The following is a 26,391-nucleotide window of genomic DNA, read 5'->3' on the forward strand; positions in this document are numbered from 1 at the left end:
GTGGGTTAGGTAGATTGACCATGCTAAATTGCCCCCTAGTGTCAGGGGGACGAGCATGGGGTTATGGGGATAGGGCCTGGATGGGATTGTGGTCGGTGCAGTCTCGATGGGCTGAATGACCTCCTTCTGCACTGTAGGATTCTGTGATCACATCCACCCTCTCTGATACTCCTGTGGTTGTATATTTAACTCTCCCATGGTCTCCAAGTTCCAAATAATCAGGGGGCAACAGAAACCAGAGTCAGGTTGTTCCGGCTTCAAGCTTCATCTGGAGCTATCTCCCACCCCTCAGCTGTTGTGGCTGCAGCATTTGGAAATTTCAAAACTCTGATAGATTTTTGTTGGGCAAGAACATGAAGGGATACAACCAAAGGGGGTAGATGGAAGCAAGGTATAGATTATCCATGATCGAGATACATAACAAACAGACCCGAGGGGCCGATTCCTGTCTCTATGACCCTATGCTATTTTTGAGAGCCGGGACATTTTTGCATAACTGACTTTTTTGTGGATACTGGTTTTTCTGCATTCTAGCATAACGTCAAGAATGTAAAATCAATCCAACAATCAATCCACACGGCTGCAGACATATGAGAATTGTGTCTGGGAACCACTGCAATCTCTACCCTTATGGATCCACCGTTTCATAGTCTGACACGTGACCCATCATCTCCCACTTGAGCCAAGACAATCGGATTTATTTTTCCAATTATTTCCTCACGCAAGAGCCATTGTGTGTGTGTGTGTGTGTGTGTGTGTGTGTGTGTATGTGGGGGTGTGTGTGTGAGGGTGTGTGTGGGTGTCATGTCTCGCTGGTGGAATAGTGCACCACATTCTACACCCCGCTGTAGCGGAGCCGTGAAATTCCACCCTCCAATGTGCATGAATGGCTTTTATTTATTTTACCTCAGAGTAAAGTGTGGCCAACCCAAGGACTGGCACTGCCAGGTGAACTGGAGCAGGTGACACCTCAGAGACGGACTATTCTTAAAGCCATATTCAATGGAAACATTGGAAATAGGAGGAGGAGGAGGCCATTCGGCCCCTTGAGCCTGCTCCGCCATTTAATAAGGTCACTTCAGACCCTTAACTCCATTTTCCTGCCTGTTCCCTTGGAGCCTTTTGAATCTCCGTTGGCTCAAAATTCTGTCGAACTCAGCCTTGGAAATATTCAATGCCCCAGCCTCCACTAGGCATAAGAATTCCAAACACTAACGACTCTCAGAGAAGAAATTGTTCCTCCCGTCCATCTTAAATGGGATCATCCTTATTTTATAAACTATCTTGGGGAGCCGATGGCCTAGTGGTATTATCGATAGACTATTAATCCAGAAACTCAGGGTAATGTTCTGGGGACCAGGATTCGAATCCCACCATGACAGATGGTAGAATTTGAAATCAATGTTTCAAAAAAAAAAATCTGGAATTCAGAATCCATTGATGACCATGAAGCCATTGTCGATTGTCAGAAAAACCCATCTGGTTCACTAGAATCATAGAATCCGTACAGTACAGAAGGAGACCATTCGGCCCATCGGGTTTGTACCGAACACAATCCTACCCACGCCCTATCCCTGTAACCCCACGTATTTACCCTGCTAATACTACTGATACTAGGGTCAATTTAGCATGGCCAATCAACCTAACCCACACATCTTTGAACGAATGTCCTTTTGGGAAGGAAATCTGCCATCCTTACCTGATCTGGCCTACATGTGACTCCAGGGCCACAGCAATGTGGTTGACTCTCAACTGCCCTCGGGCAACTACGAATGGGCGATAAATGCTGGCCAGTCAGTGACACCAATGTCTCACGAATGAATTTAAAACAAAAAAATCCCACCTAAACCTAGATTCCCCCAAGACAGGGAACACCCTCTCAGCATCTACCCTGTCGAGCCCCCTCAGAACTTGACACGTTTCAATAAAATCACCTCTCAATCTTCTAAACACCAATGCATATAGACCCAATCGAGCAGCCCTTCATAATAAGACAAACAGCTCTTCTCAAGAAGCAGTCTAGTGAACCTTCTTTGAACAGCTTCCAATCAAGTATGTCCCTTCTTAAGTAAGGTGACCAGAACTGAACACAGTACTCCAGATGTGGTCTCACCAATGTTCTGCACAGTTTTATCCTTCACATTGTTACTTCGTATTGCTCCCATGAAGCAATGACGTAACAGTAAGCAAGTAAATCCAATCCAATCAATTAGCAGGGCAGGTAATAATCTCTCCCTCAATGTCAACAAAACAAAGGAGATAGTCATGGACTTCAGGAAGCGTAGTGGCGGACAGGCCCCTGTCTACATCTACAGAGACAAAGTAGAAAGGGTCGAGAGTTTCAAGTTTTTAGGTGTCCAGATCACCAACAACCTCTCCTGGTCCCCCCATGTTGACATTATAGTTAGGAAAGTTCACCAATGCCTCTACCTTTTCAGAAAACTAAGGAAATTTGGTAGTTCACTGCGACTTTCACCAACTTCTACAGATGCACCATAGAAAGCATTCTTCCTAGTTGGATCACAGCTAGGTATAGCTCCTGCTCTTTCCAAGACTGCAAGAAACTAAAAGGGTCATAAACAAAGCCTAGTCCATCACTCAAACCAGCCTCCCATCTATTGACATTGTCTACCACTTCCTGCTGCCTCAGCAAGGCAGCCAGCATAATTAAGGACCCCACACACCCTGGACATACTCTCTTCCACCTTCTTCCATTGGAAAAAAGGTACAAAAGTCTGAGAGCATGTACCAACCGACTCAAGAACAGCTTCTTCCCTGCTGCTGTCATACTTTTGAATGGACTTACCTTGCATTAAGTTGATCTTTCTCTACACCCTAGCTATGACTGTAACACTCCACTCTGCACTCTCTCCTTTCCTCCTCTATGAACGGTATGCTTTGTCTGCAGAGCACGCAAGAAACAATACTTTTCACTATGTTAATAGATGTGACAATAATAAATCAAATCAAAGGTTGTGTATACTTGATTTATAATTCCTTTGAGTTTAGAAGGTTGAGATCTATTCCATGTGCTTAAAGTAATGAAAACAATTGATATTTTTTCTGTAGCAAACCTGTCTCCTCAGGTTGAAGAAAACCAGAACAAAAAAGGGGCCATTTTCTTAAAATTAGAGGTTGGCCATTGAATAGTGAAATCAGGAAACACGTTTTCCAAATGAGGAGAGATGGAGATCTGGAAATCTCTCCCAGGATGTTAGTTCAATTTTTCAAAGTAAATCTTGGAACGTGAAGAAAAGCTGGCAAAGAGGGTAAAGATACAGATCAGCCATGGCCTAAATGGCTGGTGGAACATATCGAAGGGGTACATCTATTCCAATGTTCCAATTAACAATATTACTAACAGCCAGGTGCACCCGACAACTCAACTGAGTCAGACACAGGAGGCCAAATGACTCAATTCTAAATTTGCATCAGTGACACTCAAAGCCAAGAAAGCTCAATACAGCAATGGTACCCCTGCCTGATATATGTAATGTGTTCAAACTGTACAATAGATTCATAAAACATCAATGTAAACTTTTCAAACGCTCACCTAACACCAACCCACCTTCCTCACACACTTTGTATAACTGCGGCTGCGATTTATTCTGATTGGCGAGGATAAAGGGGCTTCCCTTATTGTTCCACTTCTTTCCAAACTCCATACTATACATCTCATTTTTATTCATTGCCTTCGGGTTGTTTTGGAGTTGGCTTGCTTCGTACCCAACCGACTATGGGTGTTGTCCTTCCATTCTCACGTGAATTCATACACAAATCGCCCTGACCTGACTCTCAGCTGCTCTGACCCAGCTGTGCCCCAGATCCAGCTCGGACACATTCACTGCTGCACCCAGAAATGAGGCGACAAACTGCAACCCCCCCCCCCCCCGCCCCCTACCCTACCTCCCCCAACCTCCCACACAAAAAGCACCCTATTACAACTATAGCCTTATTAATTCATTACTGCTCATGAATCCAAGGGTACAAACTGCTCGTTTAGACTGGGACCACTCAGCCTGTATAAACAGCTGGCTGCCGACAAGATAGCTTCCTGCATCACGATCAAGTTTGACTGCCTCCAACCACGGTCCCTTCCCTCAGAAAAGACAACATTCAACTCCCTTGCTGAAGTGGAGCTCCTTTTGTTAAATAAAAAGTTATGATCCCCTTCGAGACTGATATCTTTTCAAAAGGTTTTGAGCTTCCAGTTATATAGAAACAAGAGGCAGGAGTAGGCCATTCAGCCCTTCAAGTCTGTTCCATCATTCATCTTGATCGAATTCAATATCCGGATTCCCCACTTCCTCCCAGATCCTTTGATCCCTTTAGCCCCAATTTCTTCTTGAAATCAGATAATGATTTGGCCTCAACTACATTCTGTGGTAGTGAGTTCCACACATTTCCCACCCTCTGGGTGAAGAAATTTCTCCTCACCTCAGTCCTAAAAGGTTTGCCCCTTATCCTCAAACTATGACCTCCTAGTTCTGGACTCCCCCACCATTGGGAACATTCTTTCTGAATCTACCCTGTCTAACCCTGTTAGAATGGTATAAGTTTCTATGAGATCCCCCTCACTTTTCTAAACTGCAATGAATATAATGGTAACCGACTTAGTCTCTCCTCATATGACAGACCTGCCATGCCAGGAATCAGCCTGGTAAACCTTCACTGTACTCCCTCTACAGCAAGGACATCTTCCTCAGATAAGAGCACCAAAACTGAACACAATACTCCAGGTGTGGCCTTACCAATGCCCTATACAGTAACTGGCTGAAAGAATGACACGATAAATTTAAACTTTTACTGTAACAAATGACTAAATATAACACTACTGTCTAAACTCTATTTTCTTTTTATAGGCAATTAGTAGACCATAAGACATAGGAGCAGAATTAGGCCACTCGGCCCATCGAGTCTGCTCCGCCATTCAATCATGGCTGATATTTTTCTCATCCACATTCTCCTGCCTTTTCCCCATAACCCCTGATCCTCTTATTAATCAAGAACCTATCTATCTCTGTCTTAAAGACCTGGCCTCCACAGCCTTTTGCGGCCAAGAGTTCCACAGATTCACCTGGCTGAAGAAATTCCTCCTCGTCTCTGTTTTAAAGGATCGTCCCTTTAGCCTGAAGTTGTGCCCACTGATTCTAGTTTTTCCAACTACTGGAAACATCCTCTCCACGTCCACTCTATCCAGGCCTCGCAGTATCCTGTAAGTTTCAATAAGATCCCCCCTCATCCTTCTAAACTCCAACGAGTACAGACCCAGAGTCCTTAACCGTTCCTCATAAGACAAGCTCTTCATTCCAGGGATCATTCTTGTGAACCTCTTCTGGACCCTTTCCAAGGCCAGCACATCCTTCCTCAGATATGGGGCCCAAAACTGCTCAAAATACTCCAAATGGGGTCTGACCAGAGCCTTATACAGCCTCAGAAGTGCATCCCTACTCTTGTATTCTAGCCCTCTCAACATGAATGCTAACATTGCATTGCCTTCCTAACTGCTGACCAAACCTGCACGTTAACCTTAAGAGAATCCTGAACAAGGACTCCCAAGTCCCTTTGTGTTTCTGATTTCCTAAGCATTTCTCCATTTAGAAAATACTTAAACTATAAAAAGAAACCTTCACCTTTCATACTCACCACATTGCACTCTCCATAAAATTACAATCCTTGTAGTAAATAGTCCACAGTTGCTCCCAGTTTCCAATGAATTTGCAGTTTTCCTGTACACCAAGTTGCACCCTCAAGCGACCATGTCCAGATGCTTCCCGTGAGAGTTTCCGAAATCCACCACCAGCAGTGAAATCTGTTCCAGGCCAGAACAAATCTCCCAGAATCCAGAGATTCTGGTACTGGGGGAAGATGGGGAGCAGCACTTCAACTAGAGACCATCTCACATCGCACTGGCTGTGTTAATCCACAAAGCCATGCAGCTTTTTCTCTCTAGTGACCACACAAAACTGTCTCCTGTGAGAGTGATTGATTTATAGGGATGCCTGTAACCTGATCTCAAAAATGACTTCCTTTGTACTCTTTCCCAATGGTAACGTGAAACACATTAGCCTCGCATCCAGGTGGGAGTGCTGATTAGTCATTCTTGACTCCAACTCTCTTTCGCCTCAGCGGTAAAGGGACAACTTACGTCACAAACCGACATTCCCAACGCTTCTCGGGAGACCCAGGATTTTCCAGCCCCCAAACCCACCACGGGTGGGGCAAGCCATTGGATCTTTCAGTCCCACCAAGGGCTTTTGCATGACTCACCTGCCCCGCCACTGGCGGCCGGTCAAAGAGGATCAACTTCAGTGGGACCGGGAGATCAGGCTGCAGGGAGGAGCTGTATCCCACCCATCGTCTCCATTGTTAACACACAGCCTTTGTCTCCAAGCTCAAATACTTTGTACCTTCTTCCAGGTACGGTGACACAGTGGTTTGCTCTGCTGCCTCACAGCGCCAGAGGCCTGGGTTTGATTCCCAGCTTGGGTCACTGTCTGTGTGGAGTTTGCACATTCTCCCCATGTCTGCGTGGGTTTCCTCCAGGTGCCAGTTTCCTCCCACAGTCCAAAGATGTGCAGGTTAAATGAATTGGCCATGCTAAATTCTCCCTCAGTGTACCCAAACAGGCACCGGAGCGTGGCGACTAGGGGATTTTCACAGTAACTGCATTGCAGTGTGGATGTAAGCCTACTTGTGACTAATAAATAAACTTTAACTTTAAGGTAAAGTGATCCAAACCTTCCTGTTAATTCTAACAATGAAACCACCAAGCTTCCCGTAGGCAGACTTTAGAACGGGTCTTATAACCTAAAGGGCACAGTTCCAAAACGTAATCATTTTATAAACCTCATTATTGTAAGAAATGAAATGTAGAGTGGAACTCTCAGGTCACAAGCCATTTTGATCTTTCTTCACCCCATCTCATCGATATCATGGATTCTGGCTTTATTGTCCCCATTCTGACATTGAACTGTCACTCCATTGACAATCACAAGGCGTTATGCAGTTCCCTGAAATTCCTGGATAAGCGTAATCCTAGATATTGAGCAATCTGTACTCTACTAAATAAAAGGTGTCTAGTTTAGTTTATTTATTAGTGTCACAAATAGGCTTACATTAACACTGAAAATCCCCTAGTCGCCACACTTTGGCGCCTGTTCGGGTACACCGAGGGAGAATTTAGCATGGCCAATGCACCTAACCAGCGCATCTTTCAGACTGTGGGAGGAAACCGGAGAAAACCCACACAGACACGGGGAGAATGTACAAACTCCACACAGACAGTGACCCAAGCCAGGAATCGAACCCAGGTCCCCGGCGTTGTGAGGCAGCAATGCTAGCCACTGTGCCACCGTGGGCAAAGGCAAAATACTGCGGATGCTGGAGTCTTGAAACAAAAGCAGGAAATGCTGAGGAAACTCAGCAGGTCTGACAGCATCTGTGGAAAGAGAATAGAGCCAACACTGCGAGTCTGGATGACCCATCGTCAAAGCTGCACAGTGTTGGAGTCTAGCGTTGAGATTGAGGATCAGCCATGATCATGTTGAATGGCAGAGCAGGCTCAAAGGGCCGAATGGCCAGCTCCTATTTTCAATGTTTCTATTTTGTGTAGTGGGGAATTTGAGCAAAGTGCCCACTTTTCTTACGACTGACCCCCTCCCTCCTTTCCTTTTCCCAGTGGAGTCTCACTCCGATTCTGAAACCATCCGACATCCCTCACACACACTGCCCCGAGCAGTGAACGCCATGCTCCACAGAGGGCTAAGTGGCCTGCGCTTAAGCAATCCTCTGAAGCCAAACAGCAGGAAGACATTGTGGGGCAGGGGGGTAAAAATAAGGACTTTAAAACCAGCATTACAAGCACACTCCAATTGCCTATAACATTTTATTAATTTATGGGATATGGGCATCACTGGCCAGGTCAGTATTTGTTGCCCCATCAGAAGATGGTGGTGGGCTGTCTTCTTGAACCACTGCAGAGTCCCCGAGGTGCAGGTACACTCACAGTGCTGTTGGGGAGAGACTGAATACAACCGAGTGGCTTGCTAGGCCATTTCAGAGGGCATGCAAGAATCAACCACATTTCTGTGGGCCTGGAGTCACATATAGGCCAGACCAGGAAACGACAGCAGGTTTCCTTCCCTTAAGGGAAATGGAAGGGCAATTTATTGCCCTTCGCTAAAGGGCATTGGTGAATCAATGGGTTTTTACAACAATTGCATCATTAGACTTGCAATTTCAGATGTTTTATTCCATTTAATTCCACATCTGCCATGGTAGGATTCGAACCCAGGTCCCCAGAGCATCTAGAAACCCTGGGTCTCTAGATTACTAGCCCAGTGACAGTACCACTGAAGCAGCGCCTCCCCGGTACACATGTTGCACTCCTGATCTTCATCCTCCAGAATTGGCCACAATCCAGATCCTGGAATTTCTGGCTTCTAACTAACTGAGAAACTCTATGTAATTCTTATCTGCGGTTTGGCTCAAACAGTGCCTGCTCATATTTTGCACAAAACAGTTCCTTTGGCACATCACTCCCAGCACTTATCTTGACAGAACTGTGTCTTTCAACGCACCTGATTTCAATGGTTAGAAGGCAGAGAGGCGGCACAGTGGTTAGCACCGCTGCCTCACAGCGCCAGTGATTCGGGCTCGATTCCCGGCCTGGGAAAATGTGTGTGTGGAGTCTGCACGTTCTCCCCGTGTCTGCGTGGGTTTCCTCCGGGTGCTCCGGTTTCCTCCCACAGTCCGAAAGATGTGCGGGTTAGGTGAATTGGAAATGCTAAAATTGCCCCTTAGCGTCAGGGGGAATAGCTAAGGTAAATGCCTGGGGTTATGGGGATAGAATCTGGGTGGATTGTGGTCGGTGCAGACTCGATGGGCCGAATGGCCTCCTTCTGCACTGTAGGATTCTATGATTTTATGAGAGGCAGGTTCAACAAACATTTCTAATTTCAGTGATGTGACAAAGATCTTTACTTCGCTCGTACTGACAGATAGAAGGCAGACATCCTTGTTATGGCTAGTTCAAATGAAGCTGAGAGACAACCTGTCACAAAATGGACAGTGGCCTTTGCTGTGTTTGCTCTGCAAGGCCCTGTGGACCTTTAATTTTGGAAGTTGAGATTTCAGGTAGAATGTTCAATGGGCGACGGCAAACTTCAGAGAGATAATAAATAGTACTATAATTCAGATGTGACGCTAGCAAGCCTACAGGTGCAGAGGTGCAAGACAGAACCAGATCAATTCCTACAAGTCAGCTCTACCCGCCCTAGGCTCTAACCATGGCTCAGTGGGTAGCACTCTCACCCCCGAGTCACAAGGTTCTGGTTTTTAAGTCCCACATCAACATTCCATTACAGCACAGCGGTTAGCACTGCAACCTCATAGCTCCAGGACCGGGGTTCAATTCCAGCCTCGAGTGACTGTGTGCAGCTTGCACACTCTCCCTGTGGTTTCCTCCCAAAGTCCAAAGGTGTGCAGATTAGGCGGAATGCTAAATTGCGTCTTAATGTCCCAAGATGTGTAAATTAGATTCATTCGCCCTGGTAAATTTGTAGGGTTCCAGGGATAGAGTGGGGGGGGGGGGGGGGGGGGGGTGAGAAAAAGAGGGCCTGGGTAATATGCTCATTCAGAGAGTTGGTGCAGATGTGATGGGCTGAATGGCCTCTTCTGCATTGTAGGGATTCTATGATTCTAATATTGCTGTACTAAGGGAGTGCTGCACTATCAGAGGTGCTGCCTTTCAGATGTTAATAATGCTCCCATGGCAGTATTTTGAAGAGGAGTAGAGGAGCCAATGTCCCGACCAATATTTATCTTTCAATCAACATCACAAAAACAGGTAATCAGGTTGATGTTTGTGGGATCTTGCTGTGCGTCACTTGGCTGCCCCACTTCCTACATTACAACAGTGACTACACGTCAGAAGTACTTTACTGTCATCCCTAACTGTTCTTTCAAAAGTACTGATGGACCTTCTTCTTTAACCATTACGTTCCATGTGGTGAAGGCACTGTGCAGTGCTTTAAGTTAGCAAATATTTCTACCTGATTTTTGACCTGTGAAGGAGCAGTGATACGCGTCCATGTTGGAATTCTGTGCAATCTTGATATGGGGCGGCACAGTGCCTAGCACTGCTGCCTCACAGCACCAGGGACCTGGGTTTGATTCCCGGTTCGAGTGACTGCCTGGGTGGAGTTTGCACATTCTCCCCGTGTCTGCGTGGATTTCCTCCGGGTGCTCTGGTTTCCTCTCACAGTCCAAAGATGTGCGGGTTAGATGGATTGGCCGTGCTAAATTGCCCCTTAGTGTTAGGGGGACTAGCTAGAGTAAATGCATGGGGTTAAGGAGATAGGACCTGGGTGAGATTGTGGTCGTTGCAGACTCGATGGGCTGAATGGCCTCCTTCTGCACTGTAGGGATTCTAAGTGGTTTCCAAGAATTGTGGGGTAATGACTTTCTGGATGGGGGAGGTCGCGGGTTTGGGAGATGCTGTCAAACTTGAGATGACATACATCACAACGGCTGTGGTTATATGATCCAAGTTAAAAAGGATAAATTAACATGCACCGGGTTTAAAAGAAAAGCCCAAATTTGACCTGAATGGAAATCGGAATCTCAGTACAGAGCAACATCTGAAAAACATCAGGTTTACCAGATTAAAGAAGGGCCCCTGTTGAATACAATGTCACGACCCAGCAAGGGGCTTGGGAGACATGAACATAAAATGCTGGAGAATCTCAGCAGGTCTGGCAGCATCTGTGGAGAGAGATGCGTTTCAAATCTGGATGACCCTTCGAAGGCTCATCCAGACTCGAAACGTTGGCTCTATTCTCTCTCCACAGATGCCGTCAGTCCGGCTGAGATTTTTCACCTTTTTCTGTTTTTGTTTCGGATTCCTGCATCCTGGAGTAATTTGCTTTTATCTAAGGAGCTTGGGAGCCTTATCAGATGCTTCAGTACTGCCTCACCATCTGAATGACAGCATGCTGCTACAACAGGAGAAACATGCAGGAGGAGACACACCCATTTTTTGAATCAAAAGCAAAGATAAATGAGATATGATGCAACATACAATGTGTAGATACGCATGTGCAAATACTACTGAATAATTAGACAATGTTAATTAAGCAGCAACAATACTTGGGCTGTGGGAACATAAGAAATAGGAGCAGGAGTAGGCCATCTAGCCCCTCAAGCCTGCTCCGCCATTCAATAAGATCATGGCTGATCTGATAGTGGGTTCAGTTCCACTTACCCGCCCGCTCCCCATAACCCTTAATGGTTAAAAATTTATTTATCTGTGACTTAAAACACATTTAACGAGGTAGCCTCTACTGCTTCATTGGGCAGAGAATTCCAAAGATTCACTGCCCTCTGGGAGAAGAAGTTCCTCCTCAACTCTGTTCTAAACTGACTCCCCCGTATTTTGAGGCTATGCCCCCCAGTTCTTGTTTCCATTGCAAGTGGAAATAACCTCGCTGCTTCTACCCTGTCTAGCCCCTTCATTATCTTATATGTCTCTATAAGATCTCCCCTCAACCTTCTAAACTCCAATGAGTACAGGCCCAGTCTACTCAATCTCTCCTCATAAGCTAACCCCCTCATCTCCGGAATCAACCTGGTGAACCTTCTCTGTACCCCCTCCAAAGCTAATATATCCTTTCTTAAATAAGGGGACCAAAATTGTACACAGTACTCTAGGTGCGGCCTCACCAGTTCCCTGTACAGTTGCAGCATGACCTCCCTGCTTTTATACTCCATCCCCTTCGCGATAAAGGCCAACATTCCATTTGCCTTCTTGATTACCTGCTGCACCTGCAAACTGAGTTTTTGTGATTCATGCACAAGGACCCCCAGGTCCCTCTGCATAGTAGCATGTTGTAATTTTTCACCGTTTAAATAATAACCCATTTTACTATTATTCCTTCCAAACTGGATAACCTCACACTTATCAACGTTATATTCCATCTGCCAGATCCTTGCCCACTCACTTAGCCTATCCAAATCTCTCTGCAGACTCTCTGTGTCCTCCACGCAATTTGCTTTCCCACTCATCACCATTCAAACAAAAGGAATAATGTGGGACATGCAAATTGGAGCAAAATATTTTTTTAAACTATGACCATTCTCTGAACCATGGGGGTTGAACTACAAAAGGTCGTAAACGTAGCCCAATCCATCACGCAAACCAGCCTCCCATCCATCGACTCTGTCTACACTTCCCGCTGCCTCGGCAAAGCAGCCAGCATAATTAAGCACCCCAGACACTCTCTCTTCCACCTTCTTCCGCCGGGAAAAAAAGATACAAAAGTCTGAGGTCACTACCAACCGACTCAAGAACAGCTTCTTCCCTGCTGCCGTCAGACTTTTGAATGGATCTACCTCGCATTAACTTGATCTTTCTCTACACCCTAGCTATGACTGTAACACCACATTCTGCACACTCTCCTTTCCTCCTCTCTGAACGGTATGCTTTGTCTGTGTAGCACGCAAGAAACAATATTTTTCACTGTAGGTTAATACATGTGACAATAAAATCAAATCAAAATCAAATCAAATCGAGATCACATTTGGACCATCGCAAATATAGGGGTTTTCTTTTGGCTCGAACGATCCAGGAATCAACCCCACACTGCCCCAGTCTCTCTCCAAATTCCCCACCCCAAATACTTACCCGATAATAAAGATGTCTCACTGACTCCCGGTAACAAAACATGTCCCAGCAATTCATCCTGCACTTAGTAACTGAGCAAATGTTTGCTTTCTTTATCGTGCTTCACAACACAATCCCCGCAACCAACTTCAGGACAAAAATGATGGATCACACTTCACTTAGGGAGAAATGGCGACTTTGTCCGGTTTGTTTGGATCCTGGGACCCCACCGTAAGAGGCCGAAAGCAACGCTTCATATAAATGAGCAGCCTGCTCCCATAGGGTGACCGAAAGTACAAAGAATAGGCACAAGTCCAGTTCAGACGGTCTGTCATCTTACTAAACAAAAGGGTGGTTGGGGAAGGGGAAATCAATATTAAATTTGAGTTGCAGACAGGGGTTTGTTTATTCAAGGCCGCACAAGCTGAGCTCAGAGCTTCAAGTGACACAAAAACCATGTTCACATGTCATTTCCTCTTGACGACAGATTAAAAACCAGCAAAAACAAAACAAAACAAAAAAACTATCTTTCAGGCTACAAAAAAATATGTCCCTTGTGCAAAGAGTCAGCAGCTAGATGTCTCAAGGCACATGGAGACACAATGACAAAGGCAAGTGTCTGCAATGATGGCTGAGAAGGAGGATGAAGGGGAATTTGTTTGTTTGATCCTGGTATTATTGTAGAAGTACAATTATTTTTATTTGTATCCTTTTCTAAAAAAAAAATAAGGAAAAGGTCACTCTTAGAAACTTACAAAATTCTAACAGGGTAGATTCAGAAAGAATGTTCCCCGATAGCGGGGGGAGTCCAGAAGTAGGGGGGGGTCATAGTTTGAGGATAAGGACCTTTTAGGACTGAGATACGGACAAATTTCTGCACCCAGAGGGTGGTCGAATTAACTACCACAGAAAGTAGTTAAGGCCAAAACGTTGTGAGATTTGGAAAATAAATTAGATATGGCTCTTGGAGCTGAAGGGATCAAGGAATATGGGGGCGGGGGAAAACAGGATATTGAATATGATCAGCCGTGATCATAATGGACGGCAGCGCAGGATTGAAGGGCTGAATGGCCTACTCCTGCTTCTAGTTTCTATGTTTCATTCAATACTAATTCAGAACTGCCGTGGAATGCATGGAGACACATACTTGCGAAAACATTCATCGCTTTTCCACTCTTTCCCCCTCAACAAGATTAAATGGCAAGGTCGGAAATTCACTTCCAAACACATTCGTTCGCACAGAGTTAAGATCAGGCCCCAACATAATCAAACTTTCCCGGCAGAAGATGACGAACATCAGGGGCTAGAATCCCAAGAGCTGGGTCTGGTATCAACTAGTGTCAACCACAAGACAAAATTATCGACATCCGCATGTCCTCCACTTCCAGCCAGGAACAAAGCCGGGCTTGTAAATCTCAGCTCCTACCGGGGGGGGGGGGGTGCCTCTTAATTTGAAGAATCTGAAATGCTGTGTGGCTGCCAACCTTCACTCAGTCACAAAGCAAGTCGAATTACACTGCAGTTAGTGACAAAAGTGGTGTCACAAGTCCCCATTTTAAAAAAAACCCTCCTGTAAATGGGAAAAGAGTGGTTATTTCCCCCCCCCCCACCTCTGCGAAGAGGAACTGGATCACGTTGGCTGGTTAGTAAAGGCGATCAGATTCACATTCATTGTTAAAAATAAAAGCTTGTGATTTGCTTCCGATTGGGTCACGCAAGCAGTAATAGAAATGTTGGACCTTACACCGTTCACGCACTGTACACAACAGCTGTACTTTCTATATCATCATTGTCACCATTCAAGTCAAAATTGAAACGCTTCTATTGAAACAATTGATTAGCCATCAAGTAACTGAAAGGAAGTCAGCCTTGCTGATAAAGAGGTTAGAAACATGCATTGAAAATAGGCGGCCGCCATTCGGCCCTTCGAGCCTGCTCTGACATTCAGTATGATCATGGCTGATCATCAAATTCAATATCCTGATACCACCTTCTCCACCCCACCCCCTCCCCCCATATCCCTTTAGCCCCAAGTGCTATATCTAATTTCATCACACGTTTTGGCCTCAACTACTTTCTGTGGTAATGAATTCCACACATTCACCACTCTCTGGGTGAAGAAATTTCTCCTCACCTCAGTCCTAAAAGCTTTAACCCGTATCCTCAAACTATGACCCCCTAGTTTTGGAATCCCCCACCATTGGGAACATTCTTTCTGAATCTACCCTGTCTAACCCCGTTAGGATTTTATAAGTTTCTATGAGATCCCCTCTCACTCTTCGAAACTCCAGTGAATATAGTCATAGAGGTTTGCAGCATGGAAAGAGGCCCTTCGGCCCAACTTGTCCATGCTGCCCTTTTTAAAAAAAAATAAAACCCCTAAGCTAGTCCCAATTACCTGTATTTGGCCCATATCCCTCGATACCCATCAAATAATAATATAATCCTAACTGACTCAAGTCTCTCCTTGTATCGACAGACCTGCCATCCCAGGAATCAGCCTGGTAAACCTTCGCTGCACTCCCTCTATAGCAAGGACATTCCTCCTCAGATAAGGACACCAAAACTGCCCACAATACTCCAGGTTCGATCATGTAAAAATAGTGTATACAAGCTCAAAACTGTGGACCTTTCCCATTGTAATGTTCCACCATAATGCTTCCGTCCAAGATAAAAGAAATCAGTGCTACATTATATATTTTTTGGATTATATGCACACACTGCTTTCCCTCCAGGAGGGAGTAGGGCGGTCATTTCTCAACTTATAACTTTTTTTTAAAAAAAGAGCACTCTCTTCCTCTTGCACTGCACACAACCATCCCCACCTTTCAACAGATTGAGCTAACCCTCTTATAAACTTTACTCGAGGCCAATCGAGCAGTGACACTACATGCAAGCGAGGAACTGTTTATTTTTTTAAAAATTAATTTCAGATCATGTTCATAGTGACAGGTAGATCCCCAAGGAATTATAGGATACAACTCACTCCACCAGCCCCAGTGGAATATACTCCCAGCGGCAAGCTCGGCAAAGGTGATTGTCTAAGAGGGGGCTGTGGGAATGGAGTATTTACAACAGCATTTCCATCCTCAGAGTATGTTAACGTTGCAAAATATTGGAAGAACACAAGTTTGAACGTCGAATGGTAACCAGTGGGTCGCAAATAGCTTCCACCTGCACAGAAAATTAATCAGATTCTTTGAACAAGTTCGATCACAAGCTTCATTTTCTTCATGTAGAATGTTTTTTTAAATTTTGTATTTTTCTTCACTTTATTTTACTTTTATTTTTTAGTTACAAGTAGGCTTACATTAACACTGCAATGAAGTTACTGTGAAAATCCCCCAGTTGCCACACTCCTGGCGCCTGTTCAGGTACACTGAGGGGCAATTTAGCATGGCCAATGCACCAAACCAGCACACCTTTCGGACTGTGGGAGGAAACGGGAGCACCCAGAGGAAACCCACGCAGACACGGGGAGAACGGGCAGACTCCACACAGACAGTGACCAAAGCCAGGAATCGAACCCAGATCCCTGGTGCCGTGAGGCAGCAGCGCTAACCACTTGTGTCACCAGAACATGACTTCCAAACAAGTTTCCAAACCCAAGAACAATTTAAGAGTTAAAAAAGGCACCGCAGTTTGGTAACATTGCAAAGATGTTATTCATAACAACAGAATGTTTAACTGCACCGACAATGCATTTGTTGGATCACCCCTCTCACCTGTTGGAAACAAAACCTTCTCAAAGTGTTTTCCTCTTCTGAATGAGATCTCAACATAAAAACTTGGATTAGCCAGTCAGTCAGTCAGTCAATCGGGGACGCACCAAGTGAAGTTCGAAACCAAACCAAACCTGCTGTTAAATCCTGCCCCCACCACTCTGCCAAGCCACAGTTAGCTAACCGATAGGGTCAAGGCACTACATTCAATTCCAAGTGGCAGCAAGATCGCTTTGAAATTTTCCCCTATTTACTGCATGGTGCATTCAACTGGTCATCTTTATAGCTGGACTACGCAGGACATCGTTTAAATGTCGAGTTTTTTTTTTAAAACCCAAAGAAACAAACCATAGCTGACACTACGGCAGCAAGGTTGAAACGGAGGAAGTCCTAAAGCCACGTGGTTAATGGAGTGTCAGCTCTGTTGATCACTAGATACCTGGGCCATAGTAAACAGGATGTCACCATATACAATGTATAGTACAGTAACTGTACCAGACAGCAACACACTGTCTCACTTGACTGGATAGTATTTTTCAACGTTAATCTGCTAGTCATTTACTTGCAGCTAACTCCCAAGGACTAATTGAGAAACCCAGTTCACCATACAGCTTTATTATTACCCTATCTCCCATTCACTTTCTGTTGCCCCCATGCACTGACATACACACACACTCCATTGCCTTCCTCAGCAGGCAACACGTTCAGTGTCTTGACCTTGTAAGGATTAGACTGGACCCACACCCCTTCCATCCATACCATTCACCACACCGCCCACCCCTCCACCACCTACACCACCCACCCCGCCCCACCCCCCCCCTCCACCTACACCACCCACCCCCCCCTCCACCACCCACCCTGCCCCACCCCCCCTCCACCTACACCACCCACCCCACCTCTCCTCCACCTACACCACCCATCCCCCCCACCACCTCCACCCCCCACCCCGCCCCACCCCCCCTCCACCCACACCACCCCACCCTCCCTCCCTCCACCCACACCACCCCACCCTCCACCCACACCACCCCACCCCCCCCCCACACCGCCCCACCACCCCTCCACCCACACTTCCAGGCTCTCAACATGATCTTTATTCTCTCTCCACAGATGCTATCAGACCTGCTGAGAATTTCCAGCATTATCTGGATTAAAGGCTTGCCCACTCCACGCTGAGCATCGGCATTCCTTTCTTAATGTTATGAAAGTAATTTTTTAAACTAAAAAACTTTGATGGTATCCACACCAGCATCTTAATCAAACCTCTCCTTAACTTTTCAGGACTCAGTGACATCCCAGCCGCACTTTCCAATTCTCCTTCAAACACAAATCGACGCCCTTTGCCTGTTCTAGCCCCACTCGGTCAAGTGCAGAGGCCATTCTGTCCGATAAAGGGAGGCTGTGTCACAGACTCAGATTGCAATGGTCAACAGTCGAGTACTCCCACCCAGAAGAGGAAATATTTAAAATGAAGCCAATTTTGGTGAAAAATTAAGACAACCACCTGAAGATGTCAGATTCTCTCTTGTTCACCACTGTGGTCACCAGTGTGAAATCAGACCCAAAATCCAGACAGAGTCCTCACACATCGCAATCCCTACTTACAAAGCGGAGCTCTCTCCAGTGTTGGGAGTTTATACATGGTGCTCATGCAATTTCCCCTTTTGGGAATCACATTAAGCCAGTAACATTTCCATAGAATCCCTACAGTGCAGAAGGAGGCCATTCGGCCCATCGAGTCTGCACCAACCACAATCCCACCCAGCCCCCATCCCCATAACCCTACTTATTTACCCTGACACTAAGGGGAAATTTAGCATGGCCAATCAACCTAACCCGCACATCTTTGGAGATGTGGAAGAAAACCGGAGCACCCGAAGGAAACCCACGCAGATACGGGGAGAACATGCAAACTCCACAGACAGTGACCCAAGCCGGGAATCGAACCCGGGTTCCCGGCACTGTGAGGCAGCAGTGCTAACCACTGTGCCACCGTGCTGATTTGGTTCCAGAATGATCAAGAAAGACTGTCACAAAATCTGTCATTCCTTATGACCAGCAATGAGTCCTCGGTGTTCAAATGTGGATGATTCTTGTGCCACAGTCACTTGGGGCCACAGTCGTTGAGAGGTGAGGTTTCAGAAATACATGGAATGTGCAATCCCATTCCTATTGTTCTCAGTCCCGAAGCAAGACTACTATGTGACCTTTCCGACCGTTATCCCGGTCTTTCAACACCTACTGATCTCCACAATAGAGGTCTTTTCAAAAGAACCAAAACAAAAAAAAAGGCCTAAGCAATCACAGGGCAGCCTTAGAACAAGAAAGCCTGCAAACGCGTAAATGCAGACAAATGGGCTCATCCGTTCCAAAATATGTTTGTAGCACTTACTGTGTGACAATCATTTTTACTTAAAACTAAACAGGACAGTTGTCGGTCACCACAGTCAATCTACTTGCCAACACGGTGAATTGGACTAAGTTTCGCCAGTGTTAAAAGAGAAAACAGCACTTTTGGAGTTGCAGAAACGCCTGGATTTTTTTTAAAAAACATAAGGAACATCTTTTCATTCTCAAAAGCTTCAAGGTTTCAGGGTGGGAACACAGAGCCCTCAACCCAACACTCACATCCCCCAAAGACAGTGCAGCAAACGCTGGACTCCGTATAGAGACTGCTTTAACATTTATTCAATTCATACTCCTTTCAGGTTGGCGAATGAAACCTTCCTCACAGAACGTTATTCTTTCGGAGGAGGTTAATCAGTCTTTTTTCCCCATCCCATTTACACTGCACACACTTGTAGATTGTGGTCCTTTTAGTGTCCTTTTCAATTCTGTTTTCTTTTGTATAAATAAAGCCCTGGTTGTGGAACCCTGATGTAAGGGAGTCTGGTGACTGAGACTCATTTGTCCAATGGAAGTTTAGGCGGATTAACAACTCTGAACCCGATAAGGGATCCTGTGTAAATAATAATTCTGAGAATGATATCCAGAAATGGAACTACTCATTTTTTTAAAAAGTAATATAAAATATACACTAGGTTCAAGTTGAGCTCCAAACATCGTCAATGCATAAAGAACAAAGAAAGTTACAGCACAGGAACAGGCCCTTCGACCCTCCAAGTCTGCACCGACCATACTGCCCAACTGAACTAAAACTCCTTACCCTTCCGGGGATCATATCCCTCTAGTCCCATCCTATTCATATATTTGTCAAGACGCCCCTTAAAAGCCATTATCGTATCTGCTTCCACTACCTCCCCCGGCAATGAATTCCAGGCACCCACCACCCTCCATGTAAAAAAGCTTGCCTCGTACATCTGTACTGTCATAAACTGTCCTGCTCTCAGCAAACTATTTTTACCAAGAAGAATTGCATTTTTTACTGATGAATTTTATACATAGCAACAACGATGGTGGATATAACACATTTCAAAGGTACATACTCCAATATTTGGCAACTTTAATCCAATATTGACTCCCATTGTACTCCTGTCCCGAACAGGTAAACTCACGCCTTTAAAAAGCATTCACAAATGTCGCATTTAAATTAATTTTTAAATCACCCTAAACTGAGCACAATCTGCCCCAAATTAATTGGTGATGCCTCTCTCAAATTTTGTTTTTTTTTGAGGGGAGTGGGGGCTGTTTTCAGCAGACATGTGTTGGGCAAGTGGGAGGTTCAAGAGAGTGCGAAATATCCCATTCCACACACTGGAACAATGAATCCATTCCCACTATTGCGACACAGATAAAATGCTGGTTTTGACTGAAAGACACTCAAAGCAACATTCCTGAATGAGCAAGTTTTTAAAAAAGAAAGCAGGGGTCAGGATGACAAAAGTATTCAGCGCTCTGGTGTGACCACCTCTTCCTGAGAGATTCCCTAAAGTCTGGGTCAGGCTGAAGAGATTCTGACAGCGCTCCCACCACGGGGTGAACAGTTCGATCTCTGAGCCTTCAGCGAACCGGGCACGTTGCCCCATGCCAGCTAATACTAAGGTCAATTCGGCAAATGCACAAGTTTTGTGTAAGTGTACGTGGCAAGAATTCTCTTCCTTCTGGCCAATGAGTTTAAAAGGCGCAACTACAAAACTACCAGACAAGATTCTGCTGGTCACCAGTGAGGGCTTACTTCAGGCAGATGTTTGGGGTTTAACAATCTCGACCCATGGCATTGCTATCAGACACAACTGTCCATTGCTGATTCAGAGCAAATGGCAATGTAGAGAGAGAGAGAATGAATCCAGTCCATAGTGATGGATCTAAACCTAACCTAATCTGTAGTACATGTGCAGAATTAAGCAGACAGGGAGGCCATAGAATCATTACAGTGCAGAAGGAGGCCATTTGGCCCATTGAGTCTGCACCGACCACAACCCTAGCCAGCCCCTCCCCCTATAGCCCCACATATTTACCCTGCTAGTCCCCCTGACACCAAGGGACAATTTAGCATGGCCAATCAACCTAACCCGCACATCTTTGGACTGTGGGAGGAAACCCACCCTGACATGAGGAGAACGCGCAAACTCCACACAGACAGTGACCCAAGCCAGCAATCGAACCCGGGTCTCTGACGCTGTGAGGCAGCAGTGCTAACCACTGTGCCACCCCCGCCCCCCCCAAGCTTGACCAGGGCTTGAGAATAGAGGGTACTAGCCAAAGACAATTCCAAGTTGAGGAATAAAATAGTAATATCAATGCTAACCCATCTCACAGAGGAGAGGAGAGAAGCCTTAAGAGGGGACCATGAATATAAAATACAAAATGCCTTTTAATAAAATAGGCCATTCTCTCGCAGGCTGGGTATGGCAAGAATTTAAGACGTTTGCCAATTTAGATCACCAGATTCTGATCACCATTCCCAAGATGTTTAAATGGCTGCAATTTAAGTACAATCTGCAATTGTACAAAATAAAGCAGCAGAGAAGTGAACAGGACTTCTATTTTAATAGAATTCAGATTTGAAACAATCTTCCCCCCACCATCCTGTCACTACCTTTTGATCAGGAATCACTTGGTTATTTTTAATTCATCACAAGTTTAATACAGTGATACTGCTTGTTCGCTCTTGGTGAATCACACACACACACACCACAGTCACTGGACTCAAAGCATATATAATTATCACCCCCACCCCCCCCAAAAAAAAACCAGGGCTGGAATGTGCAGTAGAACAGACTCACTCTGTCGTCTATCAATAGACGGAACAGGAATTAACACAGCAACAATCGCTCCATTTATAAAGGAGAGAGTGAGAAAGAAAGTTTCATTAGCCTGGTATATAAATAATAAATTGGTTCCTGTAGTTAGTACTGGCGCCAAACGTCCTGTCAACTTTCTTATGTTTTTTTTCCCTCTAAGAGTCTTAAGTTTTCTTTTTACAAATTTTACATTATTGGAGGTCTCCACATCCAACCCCGCACTGGGTGAAATGTGCAAAGGTTCTCCCCACACACAGAAAAAAAACCACTCGAGGGGAAAAAAAAGTTTGCAGGGAAGAACTAACTGCGAGTCAGATTTGTAACTGACCCGAGTGAGATTTCAATATTTAGAAAACAAAAAAGTTACAACAAATAAAAATCTGGAAGCAACAGAGAGGGGGAAAATAAACAAACACAGTTTCATGTGTGCTAAAGGGGGATTAAAAAGTGTGAGAGATGTTGTCAATGAGACAAGTGTGTTGGGTTTGGGGGGAGTTAAGGCTGCTACAGTGAAAGTGAAAATGAAGTGACCAGGACTCCAACATTGGGACGGCATACACAGGGTGCAGGGGGAACTTTAGTCTTATCCAGTAAGCCCCGCACCCCTATTACTAGCAGAGAAATCCCCCCCCCCTTCCAACCCTCCCCACTTTGTCCCCCACAAGATGCCCCCTTCTGTCTTCACCCCGCGCCCTCCCAGCCCCACTCACAGCGGACACTCCTCGCCACAAGCTCCTTTTGTTCCTGTTGACTCGGCGTCTCCGGCGGGGGATTTCTTTGCTGGGGCTGGACTCTTTTATTTTTTCATGTATATGTTGGGACTTTGAACAGTTGACAATCAGCAGCAGCCCGGGAGATCTCACGGTTTCACTGGGGAGGTGAGCGGAACGTGGGCTTTACAAATCAAAGCTCTTTCCCCCCTCCCCGCTCTCCTCCTCCTCCTGTTCCAAATCAAACGCGGAGCGGCTATTGCGATCCCGGCTCCCTTTCCATTGTAACCAGCGGCGGAACCCACTCGCCGGCACTTAAAGGGGCAGGTCGGCAGCCCTTTGGCCGACACCTATCTAATTAAAGGCGCCTCAATGCCATTGTCATCACGGGAAGAAAAATGCATTGCAAGAAAAAAAGACCCACACTGAATGATATTTTTTTTCCCTCCAATTAATTCCTTGCTTTCACAGTAACTTCACTGCAGTAACCCTACTTGTGACACTAACAAATTAACTTGGTTAAACTTTTCTATTTTTGAAATTGTCTTTATTGCTAATAGTGACCCAACTCAGCCCAGCGTGACAAGTTTAAAGTTTATTTATTTATTGTTGTCACAAGTAAGGCTTACATTAACACTGCAATGAAGTTACTGTGAAATTCCCCTAGTCGCCACAGTCCGGCGCCTGTTCGGGTCAACGCACCCTAACCAGCACGTCTTTCAGAATGTGGAAGGAAACCGGAGCACCCGGAGGAAACCCACGCAGACACGAGGGGAATGTGCAAACTCCACACAGACACAAGGGGAATGTGCAAACTCCACACAGACACAAGGGGAATGTGCAAACTCCACACAGACACAAGGGGAATGTGCAAACTCCACACAGACACAAGGGGAATGAGCAAACTTCACACAGACAGTGACCCCAAGCCAGGAATCGAACCCAGGTCCCTGGGACTGTGAGGCAGCAGTGCTAACCACTGTGTCACGGTGCTGTTTATCGTATTGATGCATCTGTTATATATAGAACATAGAACATTACAGCGCAGTACAGGCCCTTCGGCCCTCGATGCTGCGCCGACCAGTGGAACCAATCCAAAGCCTCTCTAATCTACACTATTCCAATATCATCCATATGTTTATCCAATAACCATTTGAATGCTCTCAACGTTGATGAGTCCACTACTGCTGCAGGCAGGGCATTCCACGCCCTTACTACTCTCTGAGTAAAGAACCTACCTCTAACATCTGTCCTATATCTCTCACCCCTCAATTTAAAGCTATGTCCCCTCGTGCTAGCCATCACCATCCGAGGAAAAAGGCTCTCACTATCCACCCTATCTAATCCTCTGATCATCTTGTATCCCACCAGTCCAAAGATGTGCGTGTTAGGTGGATTGGCCTTGCTGAATTGATCCTTAGTGTCAGGGGGGCTAGCTAGGGATAAATACATGGAGTTATGGGAATAGGGCCTGGGAGAGATTGTGGTCATGCAGACTCAATGGGCCAAATGGCCTCCTGTATGATTCTATGAATTAGATAATAACACAGTAGATTACACATACAAGCATTTAGCATGATTACATTAGTAAGTATTTTAATCTTAACAGCACTATATTAGATATATTGTTTTAGTTTAGTTTATTTCTTAGTGTCACAAGTTGGCTTACATTAACACTGCAATGAAGTTACTGTGAAAATCCCCGAGTCGCCACACTCCGGCACCTGTTCGGGTACACCGAGGGAGAATTTAGCGTGGCCAATGCACGTCTTTCAGACTGTGGGAGGAAACCAGAGCACCAGGAGGAAACCCACGCAGACATGGGGAGAACATGCAGACTCTACACAGACAGTGACCCGAGGCCGGAATTGAACCCGGGTCCCTGGCGCTGTGAGGCAGCAGTGCTAACCACTGTACCACTGTGCTGCCCCAGGTTTAAATCTGTACTAATACGTAACTTTATGTAATCTAGGTGCTGGGAAGCAGTCTGTAGCAAGATCAGAGTTTAACTCTCTGCAAGGTTTTGGTTCCATTGCTGTGAATGATGCTATTCCAGTTACACAGAGAAAAATGTGCATTTCTGTAGCACCTTTCAGGTGCTACAGAATGAAGTACTTTTCAAATTTGTTCAAATTTGTTCAAATTTGTTCACTGTTGTAATGTAGGAAATACAGTAGCCAATTTTCCGACAGCGATTGTAATGATCTGATCATCTATTTCTCATTTATGTTGGCTGAAGGATAAATATTGGCCATGACACTAAGGAGAACATCGACCCCCTGCCCCCTCCCATCCCCACTTTCCCCCCCACGCCCCCTTCCTCCCTTCCCCCTCTCATCTCTCCTTTCTCCCTCCCTCCCCCTTCTTCTGTACCTCTCCCTCCCCCCCCCACCCCCTCCCCTACTCTTAAGGGAGGGAGTGGCATCGTGGTATTTTCACTGGGCTAGTAATCCAGGGACCTCTGGGAACCCGGGTTCGAATCCCACCATGGCAGATAGTGGAACTTGAATTCAATAAAAATCTGGAATTAAGAATCTAATGATGATCATGAAACCATTGTCGATTATTGTAAAAAACCCATCTGGTTCACTAATGTCCTTCAGAGAAGGCCTTACCTGGTCTGGCTCTTAAATGGCCTAACAGACCCAGTGGGCAGTTAGGGATGGGCAATAAATGCCGACTCAACCAACAATAGCCACATCCCTGAATGAATAAAAATAGCTCTCCCACTTTCCTCTGCACTTCGTCCCTTCCCTCTCCCCTTTCCCCTTCCCTCCTCCCCCCCTTCAAAATAGTGCCCAATCCACCTGAGAATGCAGATGACCATTGGTTCAACGTAGAATCATAGAAACCCTACAGTGCAGAAGGAGGCCATTCGGCACATTGAGTCTGCTCTGACAACAATCCCACCCAGGCCCTATCCCCATAATCCCATGTATTTACTCCATTAATCCCTCGAACCAAAGCAGTCCAGGATACTAAGGAACAATTTAGCATGGCCAATGCACCTAACCCACACATCTTTGGAGTGTGGGAGGAAACCAGAGCACCCTGAGGAAACCCACGCAGACACAGGGGGAACATGCAAACTCCACACAGACAGTGACCCAAGTCGAGAATTGAACCCAAGTCCCTGGAGCTGTGAGGCAGCGGTGCCAACCACTGTGCTACCGTGCCGCCCATGTCAACAATAAACGACACATCTGATAGCACTGCACCCTTCCCATTTTCCTTCTCCATTTTGGGTTGGTTACATTGACTCCCACAAGTCGGTGAGGATCGTAAATCATAGAATCCCTACAGTGCAGAAAGGACCATTCGGCCCATTGAGTCTGCACCGGTGGTGCAGTGGCACAGCGGTTGGCACTGCTATTTCCCAGCATCAGGGACCTGGCTTGGGTTACTGTCTGTGTGGAGTTTGCACATTCTCCCCTTGTCTGCATAGGTTTCCTCCGGGTGCTCTGGTTTCCTTCCACAGTCCAAAGATGTGCGGCTTAGGTGGATTGGCCATGCTAAATTGCCCCTTAGCGTCAGGGGGACTAGCTAGGGTAAATGCATGCGGTTATGGGTATAGGGCCTGGGTGGGATGTGGTCAGATTGTGGTCAGTGCAGGCTCGATGGGCCGAATGACCTCCTTCTGCACTGTAGGATTCTATGATTCAAAAGAGCATCTTACCCAGGCCCTCCTCTCTGTCCTATCTCTTTAACCCGGCGCATTTACCATGGCTTATCCACTTAACCTGCACATCTTTAGACTGAGGGAGGAAACTGGGCAACCCGGAGGAAAGCCATGCAGACACGAGGAAAATGTGCAGACTCCACACGGACAGTCACCTGAGGCCAGAATCAAACCTGGGTCCCTGCCACTGTGAAGCAGCAATGTGCTAACCACTGTGCTTTGAGGACATCCTTAAAGTGTTTCTGATGTCCTCTGAGGAGACTCCTGCCATGACCAAGTTCCAACTAAAGCAGTTGCTTTGGGAATCTGGGTGTCAGACATCTGAACAACATGTCCTGCTCAGCAGAGTTGGTTCTGGGTGATTGGCATCTCAATATTGGGTATGTGGATTCAGGAGAGGACACTGCTTTTGGAC

The 26,391-nt window shown here is 45.8% G+C and overlaps 1 protein-coding gene across 2 annotated transcripts in view; it reads right to left on the minus strand.

The window, feature by feature from the left end:
* sox13 (SRY-box transcription factor 13) overlaps positions 1–22,550 on the minus strand; it is a 212,765-nt gene extending 190,215 nt beyond the window's left edge. Inside the window, exon 1 of one of the 2 annotated variants that reach the window (XM_078242110.1) lies at positions 22,298–22,550. The gene's annotated coding sequence lies outside the window, so the exon portion shown is untranslated. Of the gene's footprint in view, positions 1–16,389; positions 16,488–22,297 lie in introns of those variants that run through there. The other variant, XM_078242113.1, reaches the window with a different exon arrangement.
* Positions 22,551–26,391: the final 3,841 nt, after the last annotated feature.

The sequence above is a fragment of the Mustelus asterias genome, chromosome 25 (assembly GCF_964213995.1).
Source record: "Mustelus asterias chromosome 25, sMusAst1.hap1.1, whole genome shotgun sequence".
NCBI classification, from domain to species: domain Eukaryota; kingdom Metazoa; phylum Chordata; class Chondrichthyes; order Carcharhiniformes; family Triakidae; genus Mustelus; species Mustelus asterias.